The 17,222-nt window shown below is 46.9% G+C and overlaps 1 protein-coding gene and 1 pseudogene across 5 annotated transcripts in view; both read left to right on the top strand.

Moving 5' to 3' along the window:
- Positions 1 to 6,273: 6,273 nt before the first annotated feature.
- Positions 6,274 to 15,310, top strand: LOC113627394 (39S ribosomal protein L37, mitochondrial-like; annotated as a pseudogene).
- Positions 15,311 to 16,042: 732 nt separating this feature from the next.
- The window catches only part of CDH11 (cadherin 11), a 144,575-nt gene continuing 143,395 nt past the window's right edge, over positions 16,043 to 17,222 (top strand). For 4 of the 5 annotated variants that reach the window (XM_027119693.1, XM_027119696.1, XM_027119694.1 and 1 more), the window contains exon 1: positions 16,099 to 16,283. The gene's annotated coding sequence lies outside the window, so the exon portion shown is untranslated. Of the gene's footprint in view, positions 16,284 to 17,222 lie in introns of all 5 variants that reach the window. The other variant, XM_027119692.1, reaches the window with a different exon arrangement.

A 17,222-nucleotide genomic window follows, 5' to 3' on the forward strand; every position in this document is an offset into this window, starting at 1 on the left:
CTCTTCTTAGACTTTTCATTGTTACCAACTTCACTAACGTGTTTAGTTTCTTATGAATAGTGGATATAAGTTGGCTTTCCCATAAGAAGATAGTAAGCACATGTTGAGTATTTACTATTTCCATATAGTTTACATTTTCTTTTTGTTTAATACTCTTAAGAACCCTAAAAGCATTATCAAACATGATAGAACTGACTGAAGGTGTTTGGCAGGAAAATAAAGACGAGGACTTAACACTGCATCTATATAGAAAAAAAAATTCCGTTAGACATTCCTCTGCTCCACAGCCACCTCCTAGCTTTGATGCCAGTGGTATCACCTGAAGTGGTGTGATGTAGCAGCCTGGTACAATTTAGACTCTGACTCCCGAGTTTTCATCTCTCCACCAGTCAAGGTGCTCAGTCACAGCAAAAAATTCTCCTGGAGCTATAGAGTCCTTGAGAAGGCAATCTGGGAGCCACACTGAGTGTCTTCTTGCTGCTCACCACCCATACCACATATTTATTTCTTCAAAACACATATGGGGCCCCTCTTAAGGAAAATTCTGGTGAATGACGTTTCTTCCCTGCCTTACAATGAGATTGTGTGCTTCTGTTTTGCCCAGATTCAGTGCATTCTTCACAGTTAGAATACCCTGTAAAGCTGCTTAAGACCCCCAGCTGGCAGTTCCCTAGTGATACTGTAACTTGCTATATGCATCTCTGTGCCACTTGCACAGGAAAGGAAAACAGAGTCAAGAGGGAAAAAAATCCAGTAGGACAAGACAGCACATGATGCTGAATCGAATTTTGTGATGCAGAGGTTAACATCTACAGGATCTTGAGAGAAAACACCAGGAATCAGAGAAGTGAATAAAGACTTTGTTGGGGTGCAGGTCTTGAAAGATGGCTGGAGAATGTATGACACATAAAGAGAACATCGTGTGTGTAAACAAAAAGAAGGCGCGTGCACTTCTTATGTAGTTCCATATATTATTCCACTGAGGCTAGCATCATTATCTGAATCAGCTCATCCAACTTGGGTTTTTAAGTCCCTTAAAACCAAGGGGAAGAGACTATCTCTATTAAAATTGCTTACAATCATTTGTTTTCAGATATCTTTAATTTTATTATTCTTGAGGTACTGACAATATCTCCAAATCTTCTCACCAACTTTGATTTTCCAATTCCTATTCAAGTTCTTCCACTTCCCCTACATAGGTCCCTTTTGATTTCCCCTTTGGAGAAGATGTGTGTGAGCCATACACATAAATTGACCTGTTCTCATGCAACTGTGAGGCAGCTCTTCCTATGAAGGATGCAGTGGCCACAGAATCAAGTGGATTCCTCATAGAAATAATTAAACAATCTGTCTTTGATAACTGCAATTTACACAACCAGCAATGTACACCTAGGTACTCAAGAAAGAACATTTCAGGAACAGAGTATCACTTTTTCCCAAATTAAATCTGATTTAAGCCTAGGATTATCACATGTTATTCCTCTCCTTTGATTTCCTCTCCTCGCCTCTCCTTTCCTCTCTTCTCTTCTCCCCCACCCTCTCTGTAAAACAGACAGGTAACTAATTTTGTGGTGAGACATACATGGGCTTGAGCGTTATTATCTGGCCAACCAGGAGCTGAGGGTTTCACCTCCCAGAGCTTCAGTCCCCCACAACTGCAAAATGGGGTTGAAAGCACGGACCATTCAGGATTGCTGTGCGGGTTAAATGACACAGTGCATGCAACATGCAAAGTGTCTAGCAGAGGGCATATGTACCTTTTACACAGTAGCTGCCCTGCAGATCAATAGTAATAGTAATCATAGTAGTGGTGGTAGTAGTAGTATAGTAGTAGTTTTACCATTAGTAGAAATACAATTCTTTCCGAGGCATATGGTACTCCAACTAGACTTTTTACAATTTCTATTAAAATTTATATTTAGATGAGATCATGGTGGTCCTGTAGTATCTTCTCCTACCCACAGCAGAAGACCCCTGTGAAATATGATAATACCTGTCAGGGGGACGGCCAGTCTGAGTTCCTGTGCCTGACGTGAACCAAAGCCTCTGTTCTGAGGAGCACAAGATCTAGTGGCAGAGACCTTTCGGGCCAGATATCTGTCCTTAGACTGAGCAGCATTTTCTCTCCCTCCCTGAAGTTTCTATCCATCAGTCCCAGTTTCGTAACCCCCCGGGGCCAAGCAAGATGAATCCAAACACACTTCTTCATGACAGTGCTTTAGATATTTGAACAAAGTGATCATGTGCCCCCAGAGCATTCTCTTCTACACACGATACAGCCTCAGATCATTTCTCCACGTGGCTTACATTCCGGGCTCTTCAATGTCCTGACTGTCAGTGTGACGCCCAGGACTGAAAACTCTAACACCGTCTATGGAAGAATACAGAGGGCAGAGAACCACCTGTGATCTGCACTGTGTGTTTAACAATGTGGCTAAATAAGTTGCCAATCTCTTTGTGTTGAAAACTTTGTGTTGAAAACTTATCAAGTGCATGATTAAGTAAAACACCCAGCTCTATGATGCGCATGTGTTTGTACAGGTAAGTTGTGTATGTGTGTTTATGTATATGTATATACACATGTATTTGTGTGCATATTTCTTGTCCTCTCTCTCTCTCTCACTAGAAAGGATCCTTGTTAACAGTTTTAATCTCACCTGCAAGTTAGGAGATTTAAATGAGTCTACATGTAAACTGCTTACATGGATCAGATGACTATAATGCTACCTATTCTTATTTTATCTTCACATGCATTAATATGGTCTATTTGCCAGCCAAGGTCTGCGACAGGTTCTAGAGATATTGATATATCTGGGAATATGTATCCCTAAATGATGTATAAAATATGGCCTCTGCCCTTAAAGAAATAAGAGCCCTGGGAGAAAAACATTTTTTTACATAATGGGTCAAGTACTGTACACTGTTCCTGACTTATGATGTTTCAACTTTACAATGGTGCAAAAGTGATACATGTTCAGTAGAAACTGTACTTGGAATTTTGGATTTTGATCTTTTCTGGGGCTAGTGATCTATGGTCTGATAATCCCTCGTGCTGGGCACGGCAGCGAGCCTGAGGCTCCCAGTCAGCCACTCAAAAACAAAGGTAAACAACCAATACACTACAGCCATTCTGTACCCAGACAACCGTTCTGTTTTTCACTTTCAGCACAGTAAATTACATGAGATATTCAACACTTTATTATAAAATAAGCTTTGTGTTAAATGACTTTACCCAACTTCAGGCTAATGTAAGTGTTCTGAGCACATTTAAGGTAGGCTAGGCTCAGTTATGATGTTCTGTAGGTTAGGTTATTAAACGCATTTTCTACTTATTTCGACAATATTTTCAAGTTACGATGGGTTTATGGAGACATAACCCCATTGTAAGTCAAGGAAGACGTTTGGAATTAGGCACGTGGTGGGGTGCACAGAACACAAAGGAAGGATACTAAGTTCATACTGGCAGCAGGGGAGAGAGATGGGCAAGGAGTATCAGGAAAATATTTCTGGAGGATAGGACAGCTGAGCATGGAATTTTCAAAGAATAAACTGGAATTAGCCAGAGCATAAAGGAGCAAACTTGTTCTAAGGAGGGGGAGGAATATATGCAAAGAGGATGATGCTATGGGCCTCTGAACACGGGCAGAGTTGAATAGGTTTCCATGCACTTGGCTTCAGGATATAGATGCATTATGAGATGTTAAATGTCCAGTTTATAGGAAGTTACCATCCCCGCAGACTGAATGCTTGTCAGTTTACATCTGAGAAATACCAGCGCATACTGGAATGAGAAAGCTCTAGGGAGACACCCAAGCTCTAAGCTGTACCAACCTGGACATACAGCTTATCACCTGGCATTACAGTTTCTTCATCAGCAAAATCAGTGTAATTACACTCAGCAAGAATACAGAGAAGGCACCTCCTTTCTAGTAACTGCTTAGGATGCTGCTGCTGCTACTACTGCTGCTCACTTGTGACATGATATTTAAAACAGACATTGGCCAAATAAAATGTGGAAAGTAAAAGGAAAGTAAAAGATGTTTATCGTGGAAAAGCAATCACTGGGTGCTGGGCATGAGGGTGAGAAATAGGGTTAGGAGGAAAAGGCTGGAAAGCACTAGCTGCTATTTTCAGCTGCCTTTCTGCTTTGAAATCATACCTCCTTACAAGTGTTGATCTGGATAAATCTATTTGTTCCACCAGAATCTTTTGTAACTACACAAACTTTTAGCTGGAATAATAATCTTACTTCACTTTATACATCTGCCACATCCAAAACAATCTTATCTGATGATTGATTATTTTATAGCACATCTTCCAACGTTTGCTTCTGTGACTCAACTGACATAAAGAAAATAGACTGTCTGGGTGCATTTTCCCCTTCCATAGATATAAGAAAAGCTATAGGAGGAGAGCAAATCGACTGTAAATACACATGATAAATTTTGCTTCTGTTGATAAACCTTTCTTAGTCAGTCAAGAATTGCTTGTACTGGGGGCTTCCCTGGTGGCATAGTGGTTAAGAATCCGCCTGCCAATGCAGGGGACACGGGTTCGATCCCTGGTCTGGGAAGACCCCACATGCCACAGAGCAACTAAGCCCATGCACCACAACTACTGAGCCTGTGTTCTAGAGCCCGTGAGCCACAACTACTGAGCCTGTGTGCCACAACTACTGAGCCCATGAGCCGCAACTACTGAGCCCTGTGCACCTAGAGCCCGTGCTCCGCAACAAAGAGAAGCCACCTCAATGAGAAGCCCGCGCACCACAACGAAGGGTAGCCCCTGCTCACTGCAACGAGAGAAAGCCCGCGCACAGCAACGGAGACCCAATGCAGCCAAAAATAAATAAATAAATGAATAAATTTATTAAAAAAATATATATATATAAAAGAATTGCATGTACTAAAGACTAAATGATGACTATATGTCACATAGTAGAGAATTACTAATGTAATTTGGGCCAGTTAATGGATTCTGCTTTTACTCTATTTTCCCTTCATATTCTATACCAAATCTCTTTAGAGGAGCTGGCCTGACATACGTGATTTTTTTTCCCCTCCTCTTTGGTCACCATCCCTCTTCGAGGATGCCTTCTTTAAACATCCTCTTTGGCAGTAAACGTTAGCAAACATTTATTGAACACCTACCGTATGCCTGTATGCTTGAGAGACAGTGATGAAGTATCAGTAATTATTGGTCTCTAAATGTCTCCTGCAGAGGGACAGTGCTGGGACAGACAAGCATTGCAGATAATATAATAATACATAGGGGATAATAATAATACACTGTAGCAAAATCAAATTGTAGACAAGACTGTGGGAAGGGAAAGGTCAGGAAATACTTTTCTGAAACGTTTGATGCCTTAGTTCAATTTTGAGAAACGAAAGCTAATGAGAAGTAGGAGTGAGATGAGTGGGGAGCAGAGGAGAAGAAAAACACATTCACTGAGTATTTACTATATTCTAGGCACTGCGATGTATCACCTTTCTAACTTACAGCAATTCTCTGAAGGAGGTACCGATGTTATTAGATGTGGAAAATGAGGATCACAGAGGTAAAGTATCTGCCAACAGCACGTAAGGGCCATAAGCAGAATTCAAACTTGGGCAGCTCAATTTCCAAGTCCATCGTCTGCGTCATGGACTCCTGCTCCCTCCCCTGATAGGAGCAGAGAAGGAGAAAATAAGATGGTATGGACACTTCAGGTAAGAAAGTGGACAGGTAAAAATCTTTGGAGGCCTTGAACAGCAAGGAATTGTTGACAAATGGCCCTGAGTGGCAACACCAGGGGACCTGGCTGACCTCCGCACTGACCTCTGGGGTAAACTGAATGCCCTCCGTGTCCTACCACTTGTGTCTCAGGGCAGGACTCTGACTGACACAGAATCAATATAAATGTATCCTTTGGACATACTTTTGAAAAACTGTGCCTGCAGTGAAGGTAATCAGTAACCATGGGCTTTCAGAGGGAAACAGAAATGTAGAAATCTTTCAGCCAAACTCCTCATTTTAGACAGGAAGTGGCTCAGAGAGAGGAAAGTATTTGTCCAAAGTCAGAGTCTGCTCAGAGCTGAGGGATTTCTCTTTTTAACTAATTAAACATCAGGTGACACTGTCTTCCTGACCCAGGAGGATATTTGCGGGCACAGGAAAGGAGAGCAGCCTAGCGCCCAAAATGATTTCATAAAACTGCAGGTTGGGTTCCCAGCACGCCTTGCGCGCGGGAAGATGGCGGCATCCTGCTGGAGGTCTTGAAGAGATCGGATCGGTATGGCGTTGGCATCGGGGCCAGCAAGGCTGGCACTTGCTCGTCCCAGGCGTCTCGGTCTTGGGAGCTGCGGGGCCCCAAGACGTGGGGCGTAAGAGTGGGGCATGCGCTCCACGTGGAAGCCCGAGCCTCCTACCCCGGACAGGGTGTACGAGATTCCTGGACTGGAGCCCATCACCTACGCGGGGAAGATGCACTTTATGCCTGGTCTGGTGCAGTGAGTCTTCCCGCCCTGGGACCCCGGCTGGACGCACACGAAGTTCCGCCGCTTGCCCCCGCTTCACGAGCACCTGCTGTACAGGGACGAGGCCTGCTACATCTTCCACCAGCGTTGCCGCCGCCTCGAGGGTGTAAAGCAGGGCCTCTGGCTTACCAAGACCAAGTTAACAGAAGGCCTTCCTGAGAAAGTGCTTAGCCTTGCTGACAACCCAAGGAACCACAGAGAACCAGGATGAACGTCTTCTGTATGCAATCTCTCACGCTTGTCTCTGGCACTCTAACGAAGACACCCCCAAGAGAGAGACCTCCTGCCCAGTCATTGTGCACAGTCTGATACAGCTGTGTAAATCCCAGATTCTCAAGCATCCTTCTCTGGCCAGGCAGATCTGTGCCCAAAACAACACGTTATCCACCACCTGGAATCGAGAGTCTACTCTTACTCAGGTCCATGGTTCCAGTGGAGCCCAACTGAATGCCAAGGATCCTCTGCTCCCCCCAACGCCTTCCAAGAGGAAGTAGAAGCTACTAAGAATCATGTTCTTGAGACCTTCTCTCCCATATCTCCCACTGTGGGTCTTCAGGAATACAACGTTTATGATGTGAATGATGATACAGGATTCCATTTTGTGTGTGTGTGTGTGTGTGTATCTCACATCTTCTTTATTCATTCATCTGTTGATGGACACTTAGGTTGCTTCCATACCTTGACTATGGTAAATAATAATGCTGTGAACACTGGGGTGCACATGAAAAGACCCTCAACATGACTAATCAACAGGGAAATGCAAATGAGGTATCACCTCACATCTGTCAGAATGACTATCAACAAATAGATAAGACGTAAGTGTTATTAGCAAGGATGTGGAGAAAAGGGAACCCCTATGCACTGTTGGTGGGAATGTAAATTGGTGCAGCCACTATGGAAAACTGCATGGAGGTTCCTCAAAATATTAAAAGTAGGACTACCATATGATCTAGCAATTCCACTCCTGGGTATATATCCAAAGAAAACGAAAACATTAATTTTAAAAGATCCATGCATCCCTTCTTTCTCTCATCCACTTGAAGCCACTATGCTCTTCGTCAACAAATACAATCAGATCACTTCTGCTTAAGAAAAAAAAAAAATTCAACAACTGCCCATTGCATTCAAGATATGATTCACGATTCTTTCCTTGTCCTACAAAGCCCTGTGTTATCTGTCTCTGTATTTCCACAAAGCTCATTAAGCATCAGTCTTAGAGATATTTTTTAGCTCCTCAAAAGTTCCAAATTCCATCTTGCCTCAATGCCCTTATGTAGTCTATTTCTTCCATGAATGTTCATGTTCTCTCCCTACACTTACCCTAACTAGCCCGTCTGCATCTTTTAATTCTCAGCTTTGATTCACACCTTTAAGGAGACCTCCACTCACCTCTCCTTACCACCTCTCCCATATAGATTAGTTCCTAGTTATATTCCCATGTAGACTCTAAGCAATTAAGTCACATTTAATTATTCATTTATTAGCAAACTATTTGAGTAAGCTGACCAATTTTCTGAGCTTCCCTGTTCTTCCCTATAAAATGGGCATAAGAATACTTGCTCTGTAGAACAGTTGTAAAGACTGAAATTAAAGTACTTAATAGGCATTCAATGAAGAGCTATTAAAAGTGTTATTCTTTAATTCTACCCATGCCCAGAACAATACTCTTTGCAATGGGGAATCAATCATGGCTCAAGACCCAGAACTAAAGTGACTGTCAATTAGAATAGAGAGACTTTTCTGGAATATTGTTTCCAAGAAGCAAGCTCTTGGGCCACCTGTGTAAAATACTGCATTCCATTTTGACCTACCTTTGCTCTATGGAAACATCACTATTATCTCTTAGCCACCAAAAAGGCAACTGAATAGGGAAAGGGAAACACACAACCACTAGATAAAGCACTGAAATAGTCTATGCTGTGTAAGTTCATCTATCTTGAGCTGAGGACACTAAAGAAAGATTTTTTTTTAAGCCTTCTCCATCAGCTAAGGATCATTTCTGCCTTCCCTTCTCAGCACTGATAGTCAATGTTTCAACATTCATGAAAACTGGAAAACAGAGCTCTCAAATCCTGTAGTCTAAATTGTAGACTATTTGCAAAGCAAGCCGGTACCAATCTTGAAAATACTTCCAGTGGTTCTCCAGGAGCACAAACATATTTTAATGCACCTATTCACAAGTTTAAAAAGTAACGTAAATGTATGCACATACAAACATTGAAATAGCCCTCTGTGAGGCATTCTATTAAGCCAATTTCTTCGTCCATACACCAAACAAGAATTAGAAATCAGAGTCAGAACTGTCATTATGCATACCTGTAATTCATTTTAAGAAATTCATATGTTCTAGAAAAGCTGTCTGCACACCACCACTTTGTAAATTGGATTATATTTTTAAAAGCACTAAACAAGGTAGCTATTTTAATTAGCTTTCCAATAAAACCTTTGGTAAAATGCAGAATCATTTTGTAGTGTGAATAACTGGCATCATTGAATTCACTTTGTAAACAAGGGACACTTGCACCACATTTAGATTCAAGCAGATGATTCATCTGCTCTTGGTTTGGGGATTCATTCATTCAGTTAGCATTTTTCATGCATATATTATTCATGTATTCATTCTTCAAATATTTACTGAGTGCTTACCATATGCCTGGCACAGTACTGGATGCTCAAGACACAGGAGTGAATGAGAGAGATGATGTACTTTGCCCTCCTGAAGTTATAGCCTGGTGGAGCAAGATGACCAATAAAAACATGTAAATTAAAATATGTAATATGTCAAGTACATATGTGTTATAAACAAGAAGAAAGCAGACTAAAGGGATAGAAAGTGGTAGACTACGGGGGATTCGAGCATCGAATGGGTGATTCTGCTGGTGAGAGAGCCAGGTAAATCCTGATTAAACAGGCAAAATGAGGGAGCAGACCATGAAATAGGGGCAGGGTGCTTCAGGCAGAGGGCAGAACAAATGCAGATGTCTTGAATCTGGAGTACACGTGCATTTGAACAACAACAAGAAAATAAGTGTGGCTTGAGTGATCAAGGGAGAGATTGGAAGATCAGCAAGATAGTCAGGGGCTGGCTCAGGTTGTAGCATCTACACTGTGGAATGGAGGCATGCGTGAGGCAATTGTTCTCAGCAGCAGTAGGGGCAAGGGATGAGTGACCCTCAGAATCCACACATCTCTGCCCATCATGGAAAGGCATGGTTTTTCCATATAGATCAACATCCTTGTATCTTTTCACTTATATCCTCCTTCTTCCTCTCTTACTTTCTCCACTTCTGCTGACTTCCCCTTCCTCTCTCCCTTACCTCCTTTCACCCTTTCATCTTTTACCCTTCCATGAAAACTTTTTTGTGTACCTACTATATTGCAGACACTGTGCCTAGGGATCCGATAGATGCCCTCTGCCTTGGGCGTAGAGGAAAGTTCCTCTCTCTTCCCCACACACCCGCAAACATATCAAGACTAGAATCTGTTGCATGAGCTTCTCCACTGAAAGGGCAAGCTAGTGGGATGACTTGTGAGTCAAACATACATAGGCTGGAATCCCAGTTCCAGTACTTACCAGTTGTATTTATATTGAGCACGGCATATAATTTCCTTGTCTCAATTCTCTCATCTGTAAAATAAGAATAATACATACTTTGAAGGAATGTTTTGAGAATTTCTAGTTTTATATATAAGTTGGTGATTAACATTATTACATTATTATTTCTGCTTGCTTTCTTCCTTTACAACTGGAACTTCAAAGTAAAGGAAGGACATGGTTAGAGTTTGGTAAGACACTGAAATCGCCTTCTGATCTTGTCTCCTCTAATGTTCTAGAATATTGTATTCACGATTATAGGATATAACCCATGGGACCTGACAACCCAAGATGACCCAGAATGGTGGCATGATGGAAATCTGTTTCTGCTTGTGGGAGAGTGCATTAATGGCCCCAACTCTTTACACTTCTCTGTATTCAGACTCTTTGCCATGCAACTTCTGAAGCTTCTTCCACTAAGAAAGCAGATTATATTTCTCCACCCCTTAACTTTCAATCTGGCCATATGGTGTGCTCTGGCCAACAAAATGAGATCGAAAAGATAGTTTCCAGTTCTCAGCCTACACCTCAAGACACCGCGCATATTTCTGCTTGGCATCTTGTGCAGTGGCCATCACCATGAGAATATGCCCAAGCTAGCCCTAAGGAGGAGGATGAGAAATACAGGAAGCTGAGTGGAGTTACCCCAGCCCAGCCCCAGCCAACCCACAGATGTATGAGAGTAAATAACTCTTATTTTAAGTCACTGAGTACCGCGGTTATTCATACCCTAGTATTACTGTGGTGATAGCTGACTGACATACTGGCCTTAAGTTAATAAAAATATTTCTTAATTAACATTATCAGTTAATCAAATATATTGATTGGACTTCTAATGCTGGAGATACAGACAAAAACCAAAAAAGGTATCATCCCTGCCCTTGGGGAACTTATAGTCTAGGTGAGAGGGAAAGACAAAGAAACACTACAGATAAGAGTTAAAGTGGGTTATGTTTGAGAGAGAGGGGATCCTTGGAGTCAGGTCTTAGCCTGAGATGATTGCCTGACTGCTCCTAGTGGTGGAAAGAGGAAATGCACCTAAGAGATGTTTTCAATTTAACAGAGTCTGACTTAAAAAACTCCAGAATTTCAGCTCTGGAAGTATCCTCCTCAGAACTTATGTTGAGTAAGCTCTCATTTACAGCCACGGGAACTGAGGCTCACAGAAAGAAAATTACTTCCCCAAGGTGATTCAGTGAATTTGCAGATCTAGGACATGAAACCCAGGGCCCCTGCCCCCAAGGCTGGCACATCTAATTCTATATGACCCATGACAGGCCTTACAGTGTCAGTAAATTTTGAACTGCTAAAATATTCTTGACCAGAAGTTTTATTACTGATATCATTTATAATAAGATTAATCTCCATCATTATTATAATTCATACTGTAACATGACTCCTTTCTTGCTCAGGTGATTTAAGGTGTGACAATAATCAGACCTCACAATTAATAACAGTAATTAATAACTTTCATTTATTGAGCCTCTGCTTTAAGCACAGTGCTTACTGCTCTAGGTACGTGGGCACATTTAATCCCTGCAACAATCTAGGCACAGATAACAAGCCCCATTTTACAGAATTGGAAACTGAATCTCACAGAGATTAAAGTCTTTGCTAGTAAGCAGCAGAACCAGGAATCAGACTCAGATCAAAGGCCTGTGGTCTCCTCACTTATCTGTGGCCTCAGCTGTGGGAATCTCTATCTGAAGTGCCCGGTTCAGAACAGGCATACCTGTTCAATCTTTCTCAGTGTTCTCCCCCTGCCTGGGGAAGGCATGATGCGGGCCTACTGCAATGTGATAAAACCATCTCCCTATTTGGATCCTGCCTCACTTTTTATACCATTTACCAAAGGATGCCTCTAGAGCAGGAAACTTTGAGAAGGCCTGGGGTAGCCTGGGGCTTCTAAGTGAAAACAAGGAACTGACTCAGCAGGGCCTGGCTATCTTCAGAGTCTGAGGACAGAGGCATCAAAGGGATGAGAGCCTGGTAACTTTGATGAAGGAACCAACAGGAAATTACCAGCCTCTTGCTGACAAGGACAAAGACAAGAAAAGGCCCATTTGAGCCTCATCTCTGTCTGAACTGAAAGAGTCAGGAAGCAGAAGGGACCGTTCAATCCTGCCTCCAGAGCAACCCTGAACCCTGGCTTCCTCCCTTGAAGAACAAGGTGAAGGAAAGGTGAGGCAAGTTAAGATAAACACCCAAACTTTTGGCTGCTGGATGAACTGAATCTTTTAATTTAAACTGTCAGTGGGTTCTTTTTTTTTTTTTTCTCTTTTCCTTTTTTAATCCAAACTGTAATCACACAATACTCCACCCAAGTGCTTGATATGGATTTCTAAGACAGATCCTAACATAGTCATACAAAAATCCCCTCGGAAATGTGCACTTTGTACTGTGTCTATGTGTAGGTGTGTTTAAAATGTCACGAACTGGAATGCCTAACTCTAGTTCCCAGGAATTAATCACTTAGAAGAGTGATAGGGGGGAATTAACTTGCTTTAACACTTATAAGACTCTCCAAAGCAATCGCCAAAATAGAACTTGCTGAATAGAAGTATGGTTATCTTTCCATAAGAACTAGAACTCTTCTTTTTTTGTTTAAACATTTATCTCTCTATAAACTGCCTTGCAAAAAGTTTTTCCCGTGGGGCTCAGCTGTAGGTCATAGATACTCTGGGAATAAAGGTGTAAAAGAAATTTTTGCCTTTCTTTTTGGTTACAATTCAATGAATTTTAATAAATGTATAGATTTGTGCAACCATCATCATTATCCAATTTTAGAACATTTTCATCTCCCAACAGTGCCTTCATGCCCATTTGCCGTTAATTCCTATTCATACCAAGACAACCACTGATCTGTTTCCTGTCTCTATAAATTTGCCTTTTTTGAATATTTTATATAAATGGAATCAGAAAATATCTGGCTTTTAGCATGTTTTAAGGGTCATTCATACTGTAACATGCATCAGTATTTCTTTTCTTTTTAATGCCGAATACTATTCCATTATATGGATATACCACATTTGTTTAGCCACTCACCCGTTGATGCACATGTTAACTGTTTCCAGTTTGGGGCTATAATGACTAACGCTGCTATGCACATTCAGGCACATGTGCCTGTGTGGACATAAGTTTCCAGCTGTCTTAAGTAGACTCCCACGAATAAAACTGCTGGGTTGTACAAAGGAATATTGACTTCTGCTATACACTGGGTTCCATCTGATTCAGGTGTGCAATGTCAGTAGAAATCTACCAAGCAATTTTTTTTTTTGCGGTACGCGGGCCTCTCACTGTTGTGGCCTCTCCCGCAACGCAGCACAGGCTCCGGACGCGCAGGCTCAGCGGCCATGGCTCACGGGCCCAGTTGCTCCGCGGCATGTGGGATCTTCCCGGACCGGGGCACGAACCCATGTCCCCTGTATCGACAAGCGGACTCTCAACCACTGCGCCACCAGGGAAGCCCTACCAAGCAATTTTTAACATACTTTTGAAAATCCGCTGACGCTATCATTCACGGAAGGGATGGTCTAAAAATAACCGACCACCACCAACAAACAACTGCTGTCACTTAACGAATTCTTAACCAAAAAGCAAAGAACACATTCCGGATAATGTCAGGTCAAATGTGACAAGGCTCATCCTTGGTCCTGTCTCCAAAATGGAATTAATGCAACTTTTCTCACGGATCAAGCGCTGTCCTAACCATCACCAATCCCCGACATCACTGTATACCTGCAATTAGACTGATGAGGCCTTCCCGTTCCCTTCCTGTTTCCACTTTCACTTACGTGTAAAGCATGAGAAAATTCAGACAAGCATTAGTAGACAAGGACAAATTCCAAGTATCTCTGAGGGAGAGTGGGGCCTTGTTCCCTCCTCTCCTCTGTAACTTCATTTATAAGTGGAAGCGTTGAGGTCAGAGCACCCCATCACCATGTACTGCCCCTTTAGAGTGCGGGGACCTGGGCGGTGGCGTAGGACATACTAAGCCCATACAAAGTTTTAGGGCTTAGAGCAGACAGAAGTGGCAGATGAAAAGACAGGACCAGAGAGGATGATAAAGGAAGTAGGCAGTGTGGAAGGGACCAACCTGTGGAGGGAGAAGAGACAGGCACCGCGTCCCACTCACTGCGCTCTCGGGGAAAGCGCTCCGCCTCCTCGGCCTCGCGAGGGCCTCGCACCGGCACGTGTAGGGCGAGGGTGGGGGGGTATGTAGCGCCCAGAGGCCTGTCTCCTTGCGGCATTTGGGAGGTAAAGGGGGCCCACTTTACCTCCCAGCGGGAAACTCACCGCCCCCGCCCCCAGCCGAGGAAACGGCAGTTTAAAGGCCACGGCCACACGGAGGGCGAAGGACGCGGCAGCTTGGCTCAGGACGCCGGCTGGGGCGGCGGCCGACGCCTCAGGGATCCCGGAGTCGCCGAGAAGCCGGCGGGCGCACGGAGGGGCGGGGGCGTGGTAGCCGGATGGCCCCGCCCCGCCCGTCGCCCCCGCGCGCAGCCCAGCGCAGTCCCTTGCCGCGTGCAAACGTGAGGGTTCTGAGTGCAGCTGGGACTCAGGCGAACAGGGCTAGGAGCCCGAGAGCCGGCTTTGGCCGCCCCCACTCACCTCCCACTACTACAGTCCCTTCCCCCTTCGCGCACCCTCCGAGGCTTTCTCTTCATTCTTCGACCTCATTAGTGTTAATTCCTCTACTCCTCTCCGCCCCTCCCGCCCGGCTTTCCCTCCGCTTCCTCCTTCCCCTTCTTCGCAGGCCCATCACTCCTTTTCCGTCCTCATCCCCGTCCCTCCTGGGATTCCTTTTCCCCATTATCCGTTTGCTGCTTCATCTTCTCTCCGTCTCTGCTTTGTCCGCCGCCTCCCACCAAAGGAACTTGTTCCGGCCAGGGGTTCCCACCAGGTCACAGACGTCCGCCTCCACCCTAGGGACGGCGGCGTGTGCGGGTCCCAGCACCACTCCCGAAGCACGAGCGCCCCGCCCAGTCCCTGGCGTGATAACGAAGCCGAGGCCCCGCCAGCCTTTTCTCCCGGCGACTCGCGAGGGCAGGAAGCAGGCCCGGGGCCCCCTCCAACGAGTCCTCCTGGAGGGCTACGGGGGCCACCCAGGGAGGATGCAGGCACTGCGTCCTCAGGCCCGGTCTCCCGCAGAACTGCACTCTCCACCGAGCCGGGGCGGGCGTGCGGCGAGGGGGCCTGAGGCAACAAGTGACGCTGTGTGCGGGCGGGGGCCACTGTACCTGCCTGGCGCGGGGGCCGGGCCGACCCTGGCTAAGCGATCCCGGCACCCGCCTTCCCCACACTAGGCTTTGGGGATGGGGGGAGGGGAGGGAGAACTGGGAGAGAACAGAGACGTGGTTCTTCCCAAGTCCAAAGTCTCCCTCCCCCAGGTTTCACCACCCGCGCCCCAAGCAGAGTTTGCTAGGCATGGGGAGAGGGAGTAGGGCAGAAGCCACCGACGTGGAGGGATCTTTGGAACGTGGGGCGATGGGGTGAGGAAGCACGATGCCGGATTGCCTCCCCCACTTGGCCGACGCTTTCCCCCTACCCACCACCCAGGCCTCCTGGGCCAAGGGCCCAGCCTGACCAGCTGGAGCGGATTTGGGCGAAGGAGGAAAGAGGGGCTCCGGAGCCCTCCCCAGTATCCCTGTGCCGCCCTCCCTGATTGGCTGTGCGTCCCTGGAGCCCAACTTCAGTCGCTCCGGACTCCGTCTGAGCCCCAGGGGAGCCGGAGTGCGGCGACCCAAGGCGGGAAGGGGGCGGCCACGAATCCCGGGGGCTGACATCCCGGGGGCCCCTGGGGGGAGGGACGCGGACGGGCCGGCCCCCGCAGCCTCTGCGAGGCCCAGCTCGCCGCGACTAGCGGCCTCCGCTCCTCTCCACCCCCCGCCCTTTCCTTCCCTCCCAGCGGCGGCCTCCCTCCTCCTCCGCCCCCCCCACCCCGCCCGCCACCTCCCCCCGGTTTCTCATTCCTGCCACCAGCGCGCTCGGCGGCTCATTCCGCGGCCGCCGCCAGACGAGGGGAGCGTCGCGAGCAGATGCCGCGGGGGCCGCTCGCAGCCGCCGCCGACTTGTGAATGGGACCCGGACTAGGGCCGGGGCTGACACCGCTGCGCTCGCCCTGCGCCAGATACCGACGGCCCGCACCTCGTGCCCACCCTCCAGGGCCCCAGGTGAGGCGCGCCGCCAGTGCCTTCCTCTCGCCTGGATGGAGCTTCTTCGGGTGGGGTGGGGGTGTCTCTGGATGAGAATGTTTGGGGACGGGGGAGAACTGACTCGAGACGGTTTCACTAATGCAAAGCAGAACCGGGGGGGAGGGCGGAGGTAAGATTTGTTTAAAAATCGAAAAGGAAGAAGGGAGCCAGCTGTGGACGCGGGCAGCTTAGGGGGCAGAGGCGCCAGATGTGCGCTCCAGCCTCTCCCCCAGCTCCGGCCTTTTATGGGGTGTGCGCCGAGGCCGCGAGACAGGGGCTTTGCACCCGGCTGGAACTAGAGGCTGCAGAGCTGCGCTCCGGACACGCCGACTGCCCCCGGTCAGGTCTCCGGGGAAAGTCGCCCCCGGCGCGGTGCCCGCCCGCCCGCGCTGCGACTCTCTGCGAAAGCGACGACATGACCACGCTCTGCAGGATCCCTACCCCTTCCTCCCCATCCCCGCCGAGTGCTCCCGGGGACTCAATTCCTCCATCGAGACCGCCGGGGAAGCCCCGGAAAACCGAAGGAACCCAGCTCGGGTCGGCGATTCCCCCGGCACTTTTATAGCGTGGGTTTGGGTCCACTGACTGCGGCTGGGGCTGCCGACTGCGATGCGCGCGCCAGCCCTCAAGCCGGAGTCTCTTCGGGGGCTCGGGGGGCCGTTTGTAAGCACCCGCCAGCTCAAGGGGTGACCCGTAAGCGGCTCAGACTCGGGCTCGGCTCTGGCTGGGGCTTGGCGGAGCTTGCCGGGGTCAACGTTAACTTTGAGAAGCGAGCCTTCCCCGCAGCCTGCGCCTCCTCCCGGAACGCGCCGAGCCTCTCCAGCTCCGCACGCACGGCCTCCCTCCCTCATGTTTGCCCCGGAACGGGAGCCGGGGGTGAGGAGCTTGGAGAACCCCGCAGAACGTGGGGTCCGGCGA

The sequence above is a fragment of the Aethalodelphis obliquidens genome, unplaced genomic scaffold, assembly GCF_003676395.1.
Source record: "Aethalodelphis obliquidens isolate GAN/ISIS:26980383/991018 unplaced genomic scaffold, ASM367639v1 scaffold20, whole genome shotgun sequence".
NCBI lineage: Eukaryota > Metazoa > Chordata > Mammalia > Artiodactyla > Delphinidae > Aethalodelphis > Aethalodelphis obliquidens.